Below are 20,468 nucleotides of genomic sequence, written 5' to 3' on the forward strand. Positions count from 1 at the left end.
TATTTTCAGCTTTATGTTTGTGTCAATGTTATTGTCGTGTTAATAAAAAGAAACAAATTGAAAAGAAGATACTGATTTGGGCAAGTCTCGACTTATCACTGGTCAAATTCTAATTTATATTCAAAGACCTTTCTTTGACAATTTTCCTTTATAATGTCTGGTCTTTTAATACATTTACCTTTAAAACAGCAATCCATTGAAGAAGCTATGTTCCATTAATGAAGCCATTTAACGACTATGCAGAGTGCTGGTATTCACATTTCCGAACACAGTGCCTTAAAACATGATTTATTCCTATGACCGAGTCCAGAGTAATTGTCGCATTGTATAAAACGGCAATATAAACAGAATTTTCAGACCCTTTGTGTCTTGCTCCTTTTCATATTGTGCCTTTGAAGCTAAGTGATAAAGCAATGCTTTCCATTTTGGATACTTTGACATCTGTCATGGACTAATGCCCCTTTTCTGTGTCAAGAAAATGAGCTGTGCTCTGTGCTATTTAGTTCTGATGGGCTTCTGACCCATCAAACTAAAGTTTTTCTTCTAGAGTAAAAGCTCATTTCAATAGCAGATATTTCTAGGTTTGCTGTTCTAGTTTGCCCATCAATATTATAAATTGCTGTTCTACTGGATAATCCAAATGGCACTGCAGATACAAAACAGGTGAAAATTAACAAAATGTGAGAAAGTGACAGCCGTCAAACGGGAAGAGTAGCCATTCAGGTGTAGCTGAGGGTCTTTTCAAACCGCCTTTTTCTCTCTGGCATACAAACACATTCATTGATGAATAGTTTCACTTCAAAGATAAGTTCTTTGCAGACTGTATTGCAATCTCTGGAGGCAGTTTGAATTGCATAGGCAAGGCGTTCAGTTTATTGCTGAGAAAGGCAGCTGCTTTGAATGACACCATTAGAATTGCTCCGCATTAGTGTCCTGGGAAAGTGCTGGGTGAAAACCACATTTGAACGTCTCGCTCTGACACTCTCCTGATGGTAAAGGAAGGAAGTGATGCTGCTTAGAACAAACCTGGACTGATTGCACTCTTCCTCCTCCGCTTTTTTTGTCTCAGAAAATCTCTCATTTAGTGAGGAATCTGTGAAGCCTACAGGAGCATGCTTGCTCCACAATGACATTGTAAGAGATCTAACAGAAAGGATTGCTTCAAAAGTCTGTAGGCAGCCTAGTGTAAATGTTTCCTCTTTTCCTTTCCTATCTCATGGAAATGGAAATTTTGGATCCTACAGGTGCAGGCTTTGCTGCGTTTGCGTGTGTTTAAGCAAAGGAGAAGTCTTGTTTATGCTATTCAGGCAATATTGAGATTTGCTATACAGAGTAGAGCGGAGAATCTATTTTGACACTTTTCACACATATTTGTTCTGATGTTGGCCTTATGCTGTGCCATGATAGGAGGACTGAACTCAGGGGCGCAGATGGCAGCAACTGTCTCATGAACAAGGAACTCCTGAATATTTCAATACACAAGCATAGTAACTGCTATGTGTGTGTGTGTGTGTGTACGGGGGGGGGGGGGTACCTAGTGACATTTACATCACATAGCCACTTCAGGTAAAGAGCCTGCACCTACTTAAGAGGGAATACCCATTGTAAAGCTAAGGCATCCTCTGCCTGGCATTATTAAGAGTGTGGGTGACTGTGCTTTGAGTTAGAACTGGAATTTAGACATTTTAGTTTGTCAGTGTATTTGGTCGTTGAAAGACAAGGTGATCAAGAATTTCCTCCTATAGGCCACCACAACTCATAAGGTATTTTACTAGCCATTTGGTTGGGTAAGGGACACAATTGTTGTCAGCTTAGGTATTCAAATGACTGCATTTAGGACACCAAAAGCTCATGCAATGTATTCATATAACAGGACAATCCAGAATGGGGATTTTCTAAACAGAGGGTCTAAAAAAAGAGTAAGGAACATTTGGGTTATCAGCAGAACAGTAATCCTAAGCACACCAGCAAAATCAACCTCAACACATAAAAAAATACAAAAAAAGAAATAAACATAAACGTTTTTGAGTGACCTAGTCAAAGTTCAAACTTAAATTCGATGGAGACTGCATTTTGCATGTACTTAGGATTTTTGTGCCTGATATTAAAATTTGGACCCATATACGGAGGTTTTAGTCCTCGACATAGCTGTCCTGGGTTCAAGTCCTGAACCTGGAGACCTGTACTGCATGTCTTTACCCTCTCTCCACCTCATTTCCTGTCTGCCTACTTGTGAAAAATAACAGAAGTAAAGTTTTTTTTTAATCATTATCAAGCATTTCAATGTGACAAAAAAAGCAAAAACAGAAGAAACTAATTTTTTTTCTTACAGATTTTTTCACAGGCTAACAACATCTTTATGAGGTCTTAATGTCATAATCAGGATATAGTTTTTTACAGACACACAGGTACAGTGCTTTAATACTTTAACTCATTTTAGAGTTTGAGGATAACTTGACTATTAGGCACAATCTAGAGCAAGTGAAGCATTCAATTAGATCAATGGATAACGGTTGAGCTGTGGATAAGGATCGACAAATTATCAGCTGAAGGACAAATAAAAATCTTTTCATACCCAGGGCTTCATCTTTAATTTATTAATGTGTAATTTGCTTAGTGTTTTGAGGATAGTTGGGTAACATTTCCACAATTTAAAAAATATGTTTTCCAGTGTGATTGAGGATTTCTGTGGGTCAACTATGCTATTTCTGACAACAAAAGAGAAATTGAAATGTTTAATATCAACTATAAAATCATAAAACTGAAAATTAGCACACATCGTTAGCGTTCTATTTTAAAAGTCCCAGAAAACATCCCAGCACCTATATGTAATCCACAAGTGATAATTATAAGAATACCATGAGATCTTTCTGAGAGAAGTGTCCTCCATTTAAAACACAGTTCAAAAATGTGCAGTACACATGAAAGTAATGAAAATGCAATATGTCGATTACTTAAACTCTATTACCATATTTTACCTTGAGGTCTGGTTATAAATATGCTTGGTTTTGTGAGGAGATGAGGATTTTGCTGCTCCCGTCCATTGATGTTTTATCCAGTGTTTTATATGCAACAATCTCTTTAGAGGAAATGGAAAAAAATCTTTATAAAATAAAAAAACTGGTAATGGTGCAGGAACCTGGGAACTTTTAAAGTCGCTTTTCCGTCTGTATGGTAGTAAAAGAGAAGATGATGTCTTGAAATGATGCAATAAAATCATCACATATATACACCTGAGGGTTGAGGAAATGCAATGTGTAAAGGAAAAATTGTAAATACTTCCATCCATCACTAAGTTATATCATAAAAAAACTGTAGAAAATTAGATGTTGGCTATACAGCAATGTGCTATATTTTTCTTAATGTCTCATCAAATCTCATATGAATAAAAAATATTACACTCTCCGCCTTGCGGACCTGCCAAGAGGCCGAACGCCTCACTGAAAAAGCTGCATTAAATTTCTGCCAAATACCGGTTGTGTTCTGCAAGTCACAATAATCTGCTGTATTTTCCATATACCTGTACTGGGAAGTAAGGTGGAAAACTGGAGTCCTTCATTCCAAGGTAAACATCAATGTCTGGATATAATCTCCCTCAAAACGTGTGAGAGATTGTGTAATAGTATGAACACAATACAACATTGAGGGCTTAAATTCCAAAAACAACACAGCGACATTTCCACGAGAACACTACCACAGTGAATCACGATGCTGGTAACATCATAGTGTATGTCAAAGTGGATAAAAATATGAACAGCTTAAAAACTGAAATTAAATCAATAAGTGTTTCCACCAAGTTTTAGTTTAAGGATGTGCACAGCAGCCTGGTTATACCGCACCTGTTTCCCATATCAAAAGATTTATTTATTTTTCAGTTGAGTTGTTTGGGATAAAATTCACACTGTGTGAGGAGAAGTTTAGAATTTCTGGGATTGATTTGATTTGATTTATCATGCTGTTATTTTTTTTGAATCACAAAAACCTGGTATTTTTAACAAGAGTGTTTAGATTTCTAAGAGCCACTGTACATGATATTTCAGAGAGGTGGTCATAGAGCAAATCAAAAATTAAAACACAGCCTTGACTTACCTGTGGTACTATGTAACTGAAGTTGACCAAGCATTAGCAGGAAAAATGTATGGGTGTTTTATGCTCTAAGCTCTGCTTGTTTGTCCTGCATGGTCGGCTGAATACCTCCTCAGCAGTTGGCTATGTGGCTCCTCGTTTAATATCAAAACAAAGCTCTGCTTCTTAATTACATCATGTGATAAAATAAATTGGCCAGAAGTTACAAAAATACCTTCATTGTATTGTTAAAGACTTTTCTGTAGACTACTAATCCATTATCTATGTCTTTAATGTGAAACGTATCTGTCAAATGTATTATAAAAATGATCAAAACAGAGAGCCAACATTATTAGACATTTCCCTGCTCCACATATTTCAAATGTATTAGCCCATCTTGCCTGAAGTGATTAAAATCCAAAATATTACACAGAACATACCAATCTATGTTGCCCATCTAAAATCGTCCCTCAGCATCGATCGGCAGCTCAGCGGGTGGGTCATCTTTCCGAATCTGCAGCTCTTATGACTGCATCTCCTCTTGTGTCCTAATAATTGTGTTAATTATCAAAACCTGTCAAATATATTTGAATGAATTCTCAAGATATTTTAAATTACTGCTAAGGTCTCGCTGTCTAGTCAAATACAATTAGAAAAGTTTATTAGTGAAGGTTTATTTCTTGGCACTCGGACCCCAGTGGAAGACGTGAATGCTGCGAATGACATACGCCTGAATGAACATCTTAGGGTTAGAATTAAAGATGTCTTCCCCCCTGGGGTCCGATCCTGGTGGTGGAGTGGAGGCCTGAGGAGATTTGGAAGGATTTTGGAGGCCAGATGGTGGAGATGGGGTGAAGGAGGGTCAAAGTTCAGCTAAAGAATGGAGGGTTCCATGGATGAAGGTCTTTTAAAGCGGAACCTTGAAAGATGAAGAAATGCGGACTTGACGCTGATTGGTGGAGCAAAGCCGCATGGCGGAGTAATTAGATGATGCTGGAGGTGATGGTAAGTCTTCCATGTTGAATTTTCTTTTAAACTCCATGACATAAAAAAATAAAATAAATATACAAATAAAAAACTGCTTATATGGGGCACTTTTGAGTTTAAATGACAAAGTAAAACTTCTTAAAACTTGTAGATTGCCTTCTGCATATGTTACTCTGTTTTATCATAGTATTTTATTTTTTCAATATAATTTTAAGCCCTTGTCTAAAAATACCATTTTTAAATATTAGGATATTCTTTCCATGGGATAAGAATTGTAGATATTGGGAATGTTGAAATCAGATTTGTGATTTTAGACACAGGACTGTTGGGCTTGAAAGAAATAGTGCAAATATCCCTTTTATTGGCTGTGGGAAAGTAATCAGTGCATCATAACCTTCTCCCTAAGGTTTACCATTAATATCCGCAACCTTTGAATAGGAAATTAAGTAAGCTCAAAATTCAGCTATACTCACCTGCATTGGGCACTTTTGTGATAAAGTGTAATTTTACATCGGGAGGAGAAGGTAAACAGATATTGATAAATGCAATGCTTATCAACAAGAAAATATTTTTAGATTAACTGTAACTAATAATAATTAGGAAGGAAATATTCCTCAAGAAAACTGACAGTAATTCTTCAGTTATCTTATTAGTCACACAATTAGATTTGTTTAGGTAGTTTGGGACAATTTAGCATTTTTGCTGCCAGGTGTTTTCATACTGCTTGTTACATTTATGATCTTGTCAACTCAGTTCGATACAAAGCCCTTAAGTGCAATTAATTCAACGAGAAAACCATTAATCAGGATGTAAGGATCTTGAATTCTCTTTCTGCAGCTCTCAAGTCAATAACCAAATGAACGCAGAGAGTAATATTCAATGCTATGGAAATATAAAAAATTCTTTTAAAGCAGTCACATAACAATTATCTGGCAGAGAAATAAAAATAAAAACTGTGGAAAAATTGTCTTTTGATTTAGACTTATGAATACACCAATATAAGACATATTTGGTAAAAAGTTAGCTTTTGTTTGTTGCACAACAGGTGAATACCAAAATACACCTCACTCAGAAGACACGAGTGAAAGAGCCTTTGTTTTGTGCCAATTCTGTGTCGAGACTTGACTTTGAAAAAAAAAAGAGAGCAATTCTTCCAAAGATGGGGTGCAATTTACAAATGAACTTCCTTCACGCTTCACTGTTTCATAAAAGCATTTGTCCTGACTCAGATTGAACACACTTGAGTGATCCTATCCATATTCCCGACTTCTTTACCAGACGATGTTTTCCATTTTCTGAGAGAAAGAAGTCAGAAATTTCCATGTTCTCAGGTGCAACAAGTGTTACTGATTGGAGCTTTTTTTCTCTGCTACCAACCTCTTGTTAGGTTACCAACTGGAACAAAGTGACACTGGAAAGAGCTTGTGCTCTTTCAAGGATAAGGAGGATCCTACAGAGGTGACAAAGCTTTAGACTGCCACTGTTCAGGATTGCACAAAAATACAATTAGGAATACCGCTATTACATTAAGCAGTCGCTCTCTAATTCCAACTCAAAATATTGCCAAATATAACCCTCTTACAAGGAGTATATTATTACTTTTTAAAAATCAATAAAATTAGCTTGATTAAGTTTCATAAAATTATTTTAAGGTTATTAAATCCATCAGTCATTCTCACAATCATTTTGCATGATGAATTCTTGAGCTTTCCAGAGTGTGAACTCCTACAAATAAAAGAAAATATATATATTTACAAACATTAAGATATTTTTAGAATAAATGCAAAGATCAATAAACACAAAAATTTAGGAAATATAAAAAGAACCATGGGAACTATGTGTTAAGTGATGATTATTTAAATAAAAGGAACACACAAACCAACATCTAACAAAGATAATACAAAAAAACAAAACAAATTATATTATTATATAAGTAGTTTTTTACATTTTTATATTTTATAAGAGGAAAGTTTATTGAAGTTTAATTTTTACAACATTTTTCATCTTCTACACATCATTTGACATTTTATTTTAATTGTGTAATAATTTATATTATTTACCTTGTTTCGGATTTTTGGGGTTGTGTATTGTTAGTTGATGTGTCTTAGTTCTTGTTTTAAATAGTGTTTGTTAGATTTGATTGTATGAAAAATAGTCATTAAAAAAGCCTGATTGATTGATTAATCTAAACCAATAAAAATACAACACGTATTAATAGAAATTGATTTTATAGCCTAATATTAATTCCTTTGTATAGACTGGAAAGACAAGAAAGAAATTCAAAGTCTGAGAACCACTTAAACCTTTCAGCACCTGGACTCCCACCATGTAGCTCTAGTATAAAACTTAATTTACCGTTTTTCAGCTTAAGATTGGTCAGGTTCTGATCCAGCAGCAGTTTAATCTGCTAAAGGTCACTCTAAGAATGGAGTCTGTAAGTTCTGGCTTAGGCTTCAGATGCCGGGAGGTTTTCTTATTTTGATCACTTGCAGAACCGGTACGAAGGTACGAGGGAAAAAAGCAATTAAAGCAAGTTACTAAGTTACTCTGAGCACAGATCCAGTGAAAACCAAACAAACAAAAGTATTGCAACAATCCAAATTAGACAAATGTACCACATCATACTGCGTAAACAAAGGTTGGGCAAAGCTTTCAAGCAATCAGAAATTACCTTGGGTTAAAATGCTAGATAAAAAATTGGATTATAATTGTCATTATATAATGCTTTTCTGGATTTCTAAATCGGCAAAATAGTAATATTCATAAGGCACTACTTTTTTTTAGCATTACAAGTGACAAAGCCATGTGCTTCTCATTTTTTTGGGATATCTGAACCCAATCCATGCAGAAGAGAGATTTTAACTTAACCTACAGTCTAGCAAGAATATTTTGAAGTAATCTAGAGAAAAAAAAACTGTTGTTGTAGGTCAAAGGTTAAATCTGAGGTGTTTGTGTGCACTAAGAAAATAGAAATAATATGAAATTGCAATCTAGGTTTGCAATTAAAAATATAAAATGTATCAATTTGATTGTTGGTTGGTGAAATCTTGCACCCAAGGGTTAACACAAACACATTTCTGTCTGAACTTGTATCAAATCTTTAAAATTCTTAGCAAATTCATACTACAATCATACAGACATAAATAAGTTAAAGGCCTCAAGTTAGTTTGGCTTAATCAAATGATGTTGTTTTATGCTGGTGATGTCATTGATTATTTAAATAGGTTCTGTATAGGGTTGTACACATAGCCAACCCCAAAAAGTCAGGCAGTAAGCAACATAATAAAATTTTACATTTATCGTCACAGGTTTTACGCGGTGATTTGGCTTTCAAACAGATGTAGTTACACAAAGACTTTTTTCTTACAGATGACCTCATACACCTGCCATTCACACTCCCAAAATGACTGTGTGTTATGATGTTAAAAACAGCATTGATAGGCCCTGGCATGATGTTATGATCTAACCTTTGGTGCAATTGATTTATTCAGAGCTAAAGGTGAAGCCATTAGTTTCTGCTTCGAGACCCCTCTGTGAGACCGGTTCTGAATTTATAAAATTTCAAGGAGCTCTGATAATTTAATTTGGAGTGCCCTTTTATAGGTTAGGTCACCTGCAGCGAGCCCTGCAAATTGAATAAAGAAGAGTAATAGAAAATAACATGTCAGGTGGGCTCCCTGCTTATAAAATCATTAACAACAGTGTGTCTTTTCTCATAAAGGAGACCATTTATTTTGAGGGGGAAATGTTATGAAAGTGTAGGGAGCAACTCAATTTATTTTTCATTAGGAATTAACTCAGGAGAGTTACTGAGAGGGTTAATAGCTGCTGGTATACATCAGCAGTGCGAACTAATCGGTTTTCAAAAAGGCTGTTCTGAGGACTGTTGTGCATTTTTGAGATATTGCTTGCTGTTAAATTAACGTGCCTTTCTAGTATGTTTGTGCCAGCACATGTAGTGTCAATGATGCTGTGCTGAAAGCAAATAAATACCTTATATGACAAGCATTTATCTGTTTAAAATGTAATTTTACTTTCACAGCAAGGAAGAATGCGTGCAAGTTGGTTTTGCTACATGTGCGATGTCGATTAAATGCTATAAAAATTTTTTTTTAGCAAGTTGCTTAAACATGGTGTAAAAACAGTGCTATGAAAAAAAAAAAAACTTCTTCCCCCTCATTGATTTATTTCGTTTTTAACGTTTTTGCTACACCTCCATGTTTCAATTAATAGAACAAATTTTTGTTTCAGAAAGATATCTCGAGTAAATATAACATGCAATTTTAAATGATTATTGTATGTATTGAGACCAAAAATTTAATGTATCCAAACTACTATGGCTGTTTCAAAAAGTTATTACCCCCTTAAAAAAACATGATTAACTGTACTTAACCACATTTCTTGAAAAGCTGTATTCAATTTCACTGTCCACACCCAAGTCTTATTAATGCCTGACCAGTAGAATCATTAAATCAGTTAAATAGAATCTGTCTGACAACATGAAGTAGGCTAAGAGATCTCATAAAGCAAAACATGATGTCCCCATCTAAAGTAATTCAAGAACAGATTAGAAAGAAGGTACATCCGTCAGTCTGGACATGGTTACAAAGCCACTCCAAAGCGTTTTGAGACTCCTGGAGAAATCATGTACCTGTGGTGAACCTTAATGGGAGTGGCTGACTAACCAAAATTATTAAAGGAGCATCAACGGTTCATCCAGGAGGTCACAAAAATCCCAGGACAACATCTAAGGCACAGCAGGCCAATCTTGCCTCTAGTTATGGTCAGTGGTCATGATTCAACAGCAAGAAAGCAGCCTGGCAAAAATGTCATCCATGAGAGAGTTTTAATGTTAAAAGCAGTGCTAAACAAACAAAAACATTTCACATTTGCTAAAAAACAAATCATCACAATAATTCCCAACATGTTTGGGACTGCAGAGTGACGAGACAACAGCAAAACCTTTTGGAAGGTGTGCATTGCAGTACATCTGCATAAAAACCAAAACATAATTTAAGTAAAAAGAACATCATGCTGAAAGTCAAGCAGGGTGATATGATGCTGCTTCAGGACCAGTGATGTCAGTAACGCGTTACTTTTTCAGTAACGAGTAATCTAACGCGTTTCTATTTCAAATCCAGTAATCAGATTAAAGTTACTTATCCAAATCACTATGCGTTACTATTTTTGTCATTTTCTATTGTAATTTAATTTTTATTCCTCTATGCTTCTCGGGGAGTGACGTCTGGTCTATGCGACAATTCAGTCACGTTATCATCACCTGTGATACTACGCCATCACAGAAACGTAAATAATGGAGGGAGGAGAGAGATACGCATTTTGTACCTGGAAATACAGGAACTATTTTGAGTTTCTGTCAGCGAAGGATGACAATATCAAGGTTCGTTGTACCCTCTGTGCACCACATCAAATCTGAAGAAACATTTGGAATCGCAGCATGGGACATTCAGACTGACGGAGCAAGTCCCGCCAGGTGCTTCGAAGCAGAGGGATGCGATGGGCCCTCCACTAACCAAACAACAAAAGCTGGATTTCGGTGCAAAACCAGCAAGTGGGGAAGAGTTAAAGAAGTTAGTCGGACGGTATGTAGTAGAAGAAATGCTGCCCTTAAACACGATTGACTCGCCCTCGTTTCGTGCCATAATCAACAGAATCCCCACTACTGTAAATGCCGAGCTGCCTCACAGAGGAGCTTTTTCTGCATATCTGGAGGAGTATGCAGAGATGGAGAGAGGCCTTCCAGATGCTATAGTGCAGGTATGTTCCACCTGTAAGCTACTTAAAATTTCTTACACAGGATTTTTGTACATTGAACAGTATTTTCAATATTGTGGCAAAAAAGATTAAAACAAATGGAAATGTCAATAAGAATCCTAAAACAAAAAACGAAAATCCATAACATTGATCCCATATTAGGCATGGTTTGCAGGTAATTCAATTACATAATAAACAGTAGGCCTTGTAGACATATCAAAACATATAAATTATATTTTTCAGGCTATCCAGACTCGTTTTGCTGGTGTGCTGGACGACAAAGATGCCCTTCTCGCAGCTGTCAGTTGTCCTAAATTCAAACTTCGATGGCTAAGAGATGCAGGTAGGAGGGAGCGAGTGAAAGAGCTTCTGATAACCGAGTGCCGCACAACTGCTCCTGCACCACAGAGCTGCACTACAACTGCTAGCCAAGGTGAGATGGACTTTTTCACTTTTGAGGCAGAGCCAGACGACACCTACTCTGCAGAACAAGGAAGTCATGGACTACCTTAGGTCAGCCTATGACCTTCAAATTCTGCATCGATTTACAAACATAAAGAAAATTTTCTTGAAGTATAACACTCCAACCCCATCAAGTGCTCCTGTGGAGCGGCTTTTTAGTCTGGGAGGTTGGGTGCTGACACCTAGAAGAAATAGACTTTCTGAAAGGAGGTTTGAAAAGCTTCTGTTAATGAGATACAACCACTGGTTTACTCGTCCCACTCCATTGTTTCACTCATAAAATGGGATTATAACATAAGATTAAGCCAAAGTAACAAAAGCAGACATGTCAGCCTATATGTGGTTATACACTACTGTAAACTGTTAAAGCCACTCCTTGCTGCTCCAATGCTGTGAACAGGTTCCATGTTTAGTTTTGTCATTACAGTGTTAATATTTAAACATGTCTGGTCAAGAAAGACTGTCTTCATTATATTTTGTTATTTAAAAAGTATTTATGTTCAACAAAGTGAAGAAAAACTATTTTATTTTTAAAAAAGTATTTGTTTAGTGAAGTCAAGAAAGTCACTGTATTTTGTTTATGTAAAGCAAGTTTTTTATGATACTAAAGTCAAGAAATACTATTTAATTTTTTATAAAAAAGTATTTATGTTTAATGAAGTCAAGAAAGACTTTTTTTTTTATTTTTAAACATGTAGTTTTTCCTGAAATGGTTTTTAAGTTCAGCTTTATATGTCGGAAGATACATTGTTGATGTTACCAATAAAATGCACTTTAAAAAAAGTAAGTATTGGCAAAGCTCATAATTTTTATGTTGAGATGGTGGGGGACTGTTGTCAGCAGCTGCTGAAAGTAACTAATAAAGTACCTTGTAATCTAACTTAATTACTTTCAAAATCAAGTAATCAGTGAAGTAACTAAGTTACTTTTTCAAGGAGTAATCAGTAATCAGATTAAAGTTACTATTTGAAAGTAACTATGCCATCACTGTTCAGGACCTATGTGACTTGTTTTAAGTGATGGACACATGAATTCAGGTCTATCACCGAATATCCTGCGGCTGCTGTCACACTGTTTAGTACCTTGCCAGGTATGCTGCTATTTTGAAAACCATATCGGTTGGGTCTAAAGGTGAGAAACTTTATAAACACTCTGATTGTGAAAACTTTGCTCATACTGAAGATTGATTGGTAGAATTTAGTGTTCTCGGTGCCATGGCCAAGTACTTTGCTTTTCTGAGATGTAATTTTCTTGTTTTAATCTTATTATTATTTTCATATTAAGATGTAATTGTCCATCGACAATTTGGCAATGAAATTTCATTGCCTATGTGGTGAAACAATTATTAGCTAAATGAATCAGACAGCAAATGAAGGCTTAAGTTTGTGTCAAGGCTGCAGTATTTTGGTCACAGTTGCATTGTTACTGTAGCAATGGTGCACATGCTGCGGTATAAAGTCACATTCATTAAATTAGATTACTGAAAAGTTTATTTATTTCAGTAAGTCAATTTACTAACTGAAACATTATATAAATTAATTCCACACAGACTGATGGTTTTAATACTTTATTTCTGTTAATTATAATTTTCCACCTAATGCTAATAAAAACACGACAGTTAGGATTAGAATATTATATCAGACCAAAAAAAAAAAATTTTATACAGACATGTGAGTTTAAAGAAAATTATGTTTAATAACTGTAGAAAGGTTGTTATTTTTAGAAGGTACTTTTAATCTGATAAACAAGCCTTATTGGAATGCATATTCTAATTTATTGAATGTGACTCTATATGATGTACAAGAGCTGCCTTTTGACATGTCCAAAATATTCATGGCAGGCTGGTATATCTAGTGCTCAAATTGTGTATTAGAATTTCAAATATATATTTATTATAAAGATGTAAAATAGCCTCAAGGGAAGGCCATTATGATGTCAGAAACATCACCTCCACTGATGCATCCACAGCAAGTATAATACAGAACCTAATTCAGATGTAAAAAAGACCATCTCTCGGCAACAACAGCAGAAAATGAGGAGGATTTGTGCAAATCCATGTAGGGAAAGGATGTGAAAATATATGCAATTTTACCCCATTTATATTTTTTAAAGACAACACTTTAGATTACATTACAACTTTAGCTCTCCTGACAGTTAGGAACCCGTACGTACAGGTGCAATTGCACCACAGACGTGAGGTGCAATCACCCAAATCACATTCAGTTTTAGTTTTTAATTTTTTGATCTGTGCTGGTCTTATGTTTTTTTCTTCTGTGGAGACAGTACCCAAAGTAGATGTAAATACAATATACAAGCTTTAGGAGTGATTGTTGATGCCACATTTTGCTTATTTACCTTATACTTTGCAAAACTGGTATTTTAAATCATGGTGTAACTTAAATGAAAACTAAACTTCAAAGGGAGGGAGGGTGTCTTGTTGCATGTCTTAGAGGCAGTAGACTTCCCTCACTTGTTTTAATAAATCTTGGGTTGTTCACCTGTAACACTGAGCTGCTGCTTTATAGATAACTTGGTGTGTGCACATTTTCTACACTTTGATACACAAATTTGTGGATGAATCCATCTATAAATGGTTTTGAGGCCACACAGAAAGTGCATGTGACCAATAAAATAATCCCTGAATCAAAAAGTTTACATAAACTCATTATATAGATTCATTACAGATAGAGTGATATATTTCAAGCCTGTATTTATTGTAATTGTTGTGATTATGGCTTGCAGATAACGAAAACCCAACATTCTGTTTCAGAAGATTTTAATATTACAAAAGGTCTATTACAAATTTTATTTTTTATTCAAAAATGTTAGGCCTCTAAAAAGTATGTCAATATCTCTATGCTCAATATTTGGCTGGGCCTCATTTTGCATGAATACTCCACCAATGCAGAGTGGCTTGGAGGTGATCAGCGTGTGGTTCTGCTGAGTAATGGAAGCCCAGGTTGCTTTGATAGTGACCTTCGGTTCATCTGCATTGTTTGATCTGGTGTCTCACATCTTCCTCTTCCTCTTAACATTACCCCATTGATTACCTATGGTGTTCAGGTCAGGAAAGTTTGCTGGCCAATCAAGCACAGTAACACCATAATCACTGAACCAGCTTTTGGCAGTTGGGGCAGGTGCCGAGTCCTGCTGGTAAATGAAATGACCATGTCCATAAAGCTTGTAGAGAAAGATGCTAGGAGCAAGCGGAATGAAGGCAAGTCGAGTTTTATTACTTTCCTCACAGAGTCACGGCACACAGATCAGGATATTAACATACCCGACCAGTACTCAGAGAACCAGACATCAGGGTACACAACTAGGATACAACGACAACAACAAGGAACCAGCCCCAGAACAATGAGAACTAAAGAGCTTAAACACAAACAGGGACAGCAGGGGGAACCAATGAACGGCAAGACCAGGTAATCAGGGAAAGCACAGAACAGGTGTGGGTGACGCTACTGGGAGACAGAGGGAGTGAAACCAATTAACAAGACAAGACACATAACTAAGAGTAAACAGAGAATCAGACTCAAACTCAGTCTCAGACAAAACTCAGTCATTGGCTGGTTATGACATAAGGATGCATGAAGTGGAAATTTTGTGCTGGACTTCAAGCAACATACATTCTTTACCTCTCCACTCTTCCTTCAGACTCTGGAACCTTGATTTCCAAATAAAATGAAAACTTTACTTTTATCTGAAAAAAGGACTTGGGACCACTGAACAACAGTCTAGTTCTTTTTCTCCTAAGCCCAAGTAAGACGCTTGTAGCTGATATGTAGGATACATCTGTGCGTAGTGAAGCTTCTTGAATGGATTTTGCTTTACACACCTCTCAAGCTGCGGCTATCCCTGTTGCAGGTGCACCTTTTCCTACCACACTTTTCCTTTAAACTCAACTTGCTATGAACATCCTTGAATACAGCACTCTGTGAACAGCCAGTCTCTTTTTTTATTTACCTTTTGTGGCTTACCCTCCTTGTGGAGTGTGTCAGTGACCATCATCTGAACATCTGTCATCAATCTTCCCCATGATTGTGTAGGCTATATTTTAGCCAGTACATGACATTTATACATTCAAAATGTCAGTCAGTCATTTTCTACCACTTATTCCATACTGGGTCGCAGGGGAGCTGGTGCCTATCTCCAGCAATCTATGGGCGAGAGGCAGGGTCCCCCCTGGACAGGTCGCCAGTCCATCACAGGGCAACACACAAACAACCATGCACACACTCATTCATACACCTAAGGGCAATTTAGAGTTACCAATTAACCTAACAGGCATGTCTTTGGACTGTGGGAGGAAGCCAGAGTACCCGGTGAAAACCCACACATGCACAGGGAGAATATGCAAACTCCATGCAGAAAGACCCCCAGCTGGGAATTGAACCCAGGACCTTCTTGCTGCAAGGCAACAGTGCTACCAACTGCGCCACCGTGCAGCCCACATTAAAAATGCTGTTTTTTAAAATTTGTTTCATTTAATCAAATTTTTTGAGACATGATTCTGGGTGTTCATTACTTGTAAGCCATAATCATCAAAATTATAATAGTTAAATATTAATTCAAAATGTTATAAACCAATATGATTCCCTGTCTGAAATGACTGAACAAAAATATTGAACTTTGTCATGATATGTTAAATCTAACAAATATGAAGATCCATTTTTGACTTCTAAAAATAATACACACATATAGGTTAGACAGGATTAAAGACCATGGGTGACAAATTGATCTGTTTGACTGAAAAAGGATGGTTAGAAAATAAATAAAATGAAGTGGAACAAAATATGAAAGGAAACTCACTGGGAAGAATATCAATATATAGTCCCTATATATTGCTCAGTGGAAACTGTTACTTGAGTTAGGAACCAAAGCATTGATCATTCTGTCAGACGCTGTGCTTGTGCAGGAGGAGATGGAGTTCTATGTCAGAAAGGATGAGACAGAGTTGTGATCTAAGGGAGCTTGTCTCCTGTGATGGAGAAGAGCAGAAAGAGAGGCCCACTCAAAAATAAAATGCAAACATATCAAAGAATAAGCTAGCAGAGGATTTAATGGTTATTCTCAAAGACGTAGGATCAGATGAGACAGTAAGTAGATAATTCATTGTGGGAAGTCTCTATAACATAAGATACTTCAAAATGACAGCTCGGTAAAAGTATATGTATCATTCTCCCAGCCCCCTTTGAATCAAGAAACCATGGATTTTAAATTTCATGGTAAGAAAACTGACACTTTATGGAGTGAAGCAGAAGCTAACTGAGCCTTTATTGATGGTGTGAGAGACATTTAAATCTGGGTTTAAATTTATATCTTACGATATATGAGACAATATCTCATTTGCTCAAAAGATTAAAATGAGTTTATGAATTTCAATTGTATATCTTCATTTTGATTACTGCATGATTTCTAAGATTGTATATTGCCGCCAGCAGTAGAAAAGGTGTGATTTATATGGGAAGAGACACTGTGGATAAGATAATATGCTATATACTATGAGAGAGTGGTCACTGAAAATATCTTACATTATCTTTAGCTTCACACTGAAGGCATCAAAACTATGAATTAACACATGTGGAATTATATACTGAACAGAAAAGTGTGAAACAACTGAAAATATGTCTTATATTCTAGGTTCTTCAAAGTAGTCACCTCTTGCTTTGATTACTGCTCCGCACACTCTTGGCATTCTGTTGATGAGCTTCAAGAGGTAGTCACCTGAAATGGTTTTCACTTCACAGGTGTGTCCTGTCAGGTTTAATAAGTGGGATTTCAAGCCTTATAAATGGGATTGGGACCATCAGTTGGGTTGTGCAGGAGGTGGATACAATACACAGCAGATAGTCCTACTGAATAGACTGTTAGAATTTGTATTATGGCAAGAAAAAAGCAGCTAAGTAAAGAAAAATGAGTGGCCATCATTACTTTAAGAAATGAAGGTCAGTCAGTCCGAACATTTGGGAAAATTTTGAAAGTGTCCCCAAGTGCAGTCGCAAAAACCATTAAGCGCTACAAAGAAGCTGGCTCACCTCTGCTGCGGACGATAAGTTCATCTGAGTCACCAGCCTCAGAAATCGCAGGTTAACAGCAGCTCAGATTAGAGAACAGGTCAATGCCACACAGAGTTCTAGCAGCAGACACATCTCTAGAAGAACTGTTAAGAGGAGATTGTGTGAATCAGGCCTTCATGGTAAAATAGCTGCAAGGAAACCACTGCTGAGGACAGGCAACAAGCAGAGGAGACTTGATTGGGCTAAAGAACACAAGGAATGGACATTAGACCAGTGGAAATCTGTGCTTTGGTCTGATGAGTCCAAGTTTGAGATCTTTGGTTCCAACTACCGTGTCTTTGTGCGGCGCAGAAGAGGTGAACGGATGGACTCTACATGCCTGGTTGCCACCATGAAGCATGGAGGAGGAGGTGTGATGGTGTGGGTGTGTTTTGCTGGTGACACTGTTGGAGATTTATTCAAAATTGAAGGCATACTGAACCAGCATGGCTACCACAGCATCTTGCAGCTGGACCGCAGAGTGAAGGCAAAAGGGCCAACAACTGCTATGCATCTCTGGGAACTCCTTCAAGACTGTTGGAAAACCATTTCAGGTGACTACCTCTTAAAGCTCAATAATAGAATGCCAAGAGTGTGCGGAGCAGTAATCAAAGCAAAAGGTGGCTACTTTGAATAACCTAGAATATAAGACATATTTTCAGTTGTTTCACACTTTTTTGTTCAGTATATAATTCCACATGTGTTAATTCATAGTTTTGATGCCTTCAGTGTGAAATATTCATAGTCATGAAAATAAAGAAAACCTTTTGAATGAGAAGGTGTGTCCAAACCTTTGGTCTGTACTATATATATATATATATATATATATATATATATATATATATATATATATATATATATATATATATATATATAGGGGTTGGACAGTAAAACTGAAACACCTGGTTTTAGACCACAATAATCTACTAGTATGGTGTAGGGTCTCCTTTTGTGGCCAATACAGCATCAATTTGTCTTGGGAATGACATATACAAGTCCTGCACAGTGGTGCAGGGATTTTAAGCCATTCTTCTTGCAGGATAGTGGCCAGGTCACTACGTGATACTGGTGGAGGAAAACGTTTCTGACTTGCCTAGATCTGGTGACTGTGCAGGCCATGGGAGATGTTCAACTTCACTTTCATGTTCATCAAACCAATCTTTCACCAGTCTTGCTGCATTGTCATCCTGATACACAGCACCGCCTTCAGGAAACAATGTTTGAACCATTGGATGCACATGGTCCTCAAGAATGGTTCGGTAGTCCTTGGCAGTGATGCGCCCATCTAGCACAAGTATTGGGCCAAGGGAATGCCATGATATGGCAGCCCAAACCATCACTCTGGCCATGCAACAGTCTGGGTGGTACGCTTCTTTGGGGCTTTTCCACACCGTAACTCTCCCAGATGTGGGAAAAAAAGTAAAGGTGGACTCATCAGAGAACAATACATGTTTCACATTGTCCACAGCCCAAGATTTGCGCTCCTTGCACCATTGAAACCGACGTTTGTCATTGGCATGAGTGACCAAAGGTTTGGCTATAGCAGCCCGGCCATGTATATTGACACTGTGGAGCTCCCGACGGACAGTTCTGGTGGAAACAAGAGAGTTGAGGTGCACATTTAATTCTGCCATGATTTGGTCAGCCGTGGTTTTATGTTTTTTGGATACAATCCGGGTTAGCACCCGAACATCCCTTTCAGACAGCTTCCTCTTGTGTCCACAGTTAATTCTGTTGGATGTGATTCGTCCTTCTTGGTGGTATGCTGACATTACCCTGGATACCGTGGCTCTTGATACATCACAAAGACTTGCTGTCTTGGTCACAGATGCGCCAGCAAGACGTGCACCAACAATTTGTCCTCTTTTTAACTCTGGTATGTCACCCATAATGTTGTGTGCATTTCAATATTTTCAGCAAAACTGTGCTCTTATCCTGCTAATTGAACCTTTACACTCTTGCTCTTACTGGTGCAATGTGCAATCAATGAAGACTGGCTACCAGGCTGGTCCAATTTAGCCATGAAACCTCCCACACTAAAATGACAGGTGTTTCAGTTTCATTGTCCAACCCCTGTGTGTATATATATATATATATTGAGATACAATTTCTCCCTTAATGGGTCTCTTTATTTTCATGATTGTTTAGAATGTAGATTCTCATCAAAGGCAACAAATCTGTGAATGAACACACATGAAATTAGGTGGTAAACACAAAGTGGGAAATAACTCTAAACATTTTTATATTCTTCCAAATAGCCACCCTTTTTTTTGATTAGTGCTTTGCTCTCTTAGCATTCTTTCCATGAGCATCATGAGGTGGTCAGCTCAAATTGTTTTCCAAAGAGTCTTGCAAGAACTTTCCAGAGTTTCATTTGAGAGATGCCCAAAGGTTGATATTTTAGTCATCACAGCAAAGGGGGGCTACTTTAAGGAATCTAAAATATAAAACATATTTAACGTTCTTTTACAGCTTTTGGTTTTCTACAAAATTGCATATGTGTTCATCCACTGTTTTGATGCCATCGGAGAGAATATATGTACAGTAATAAATATAAAGAGAACCAGAAAATGAGAAAGGCGTTGAAAAACTTTTGACCGGTAGTGTGTGTGTGTGTATATATACATTGTCCACACAGATCTGCGGTCAAAAAGGAAAATGCAAATAAGTTATCATACTTATAAAACCCTAAATGTCATTTGCTTATATATTTAAGGCAATCCTCTAAGCTTCTGCCACCACACACTGGGCTTCCAAGGGCATTGCAAACAAACTGTGAACTGAAGGACACATTTGATATTGACATTAAAACAACTGTTCCTCAATGAAATGGGTTTATTATAACATTTTAAAATCACCATTATTCATTTTTGATTTAAGTAATTACATTTTTTGGTAGAAAATGTATCAGGGCAAAAATACTTTGTTTACAACATGATGAACAAATAAAGTCAGTGTTCTGTGTTCTGTCATCCACTTCTGTCAGTGGTGATTAGCTGTATGAAATAAAATGTATACTTGTATGACCTCTGTGATTCTGTTCACATTCAACTTTTCAAAAACTTCCTGAAACACTTGTACACAGTGTAGCTGTACCTAATTTAGCTAACCCTCAAATCA

Source organism: Girardinichthys multiradiatus, chromosome 9 (genome assembly GCF_021462225.1).
Source record: "Girardinichthys multiradiatus isolate DD_20200921_A chromosome 9, DD_fGirMul_XY1, whole genome shotgun sequence".
Lineage (NCBI taxonomy): Eukaryota > Metazoa > Chordata > Actinopteri > Cyprinodontiformes > Goodeidae > Girardinichthys > Girardinichthys multiradiatus.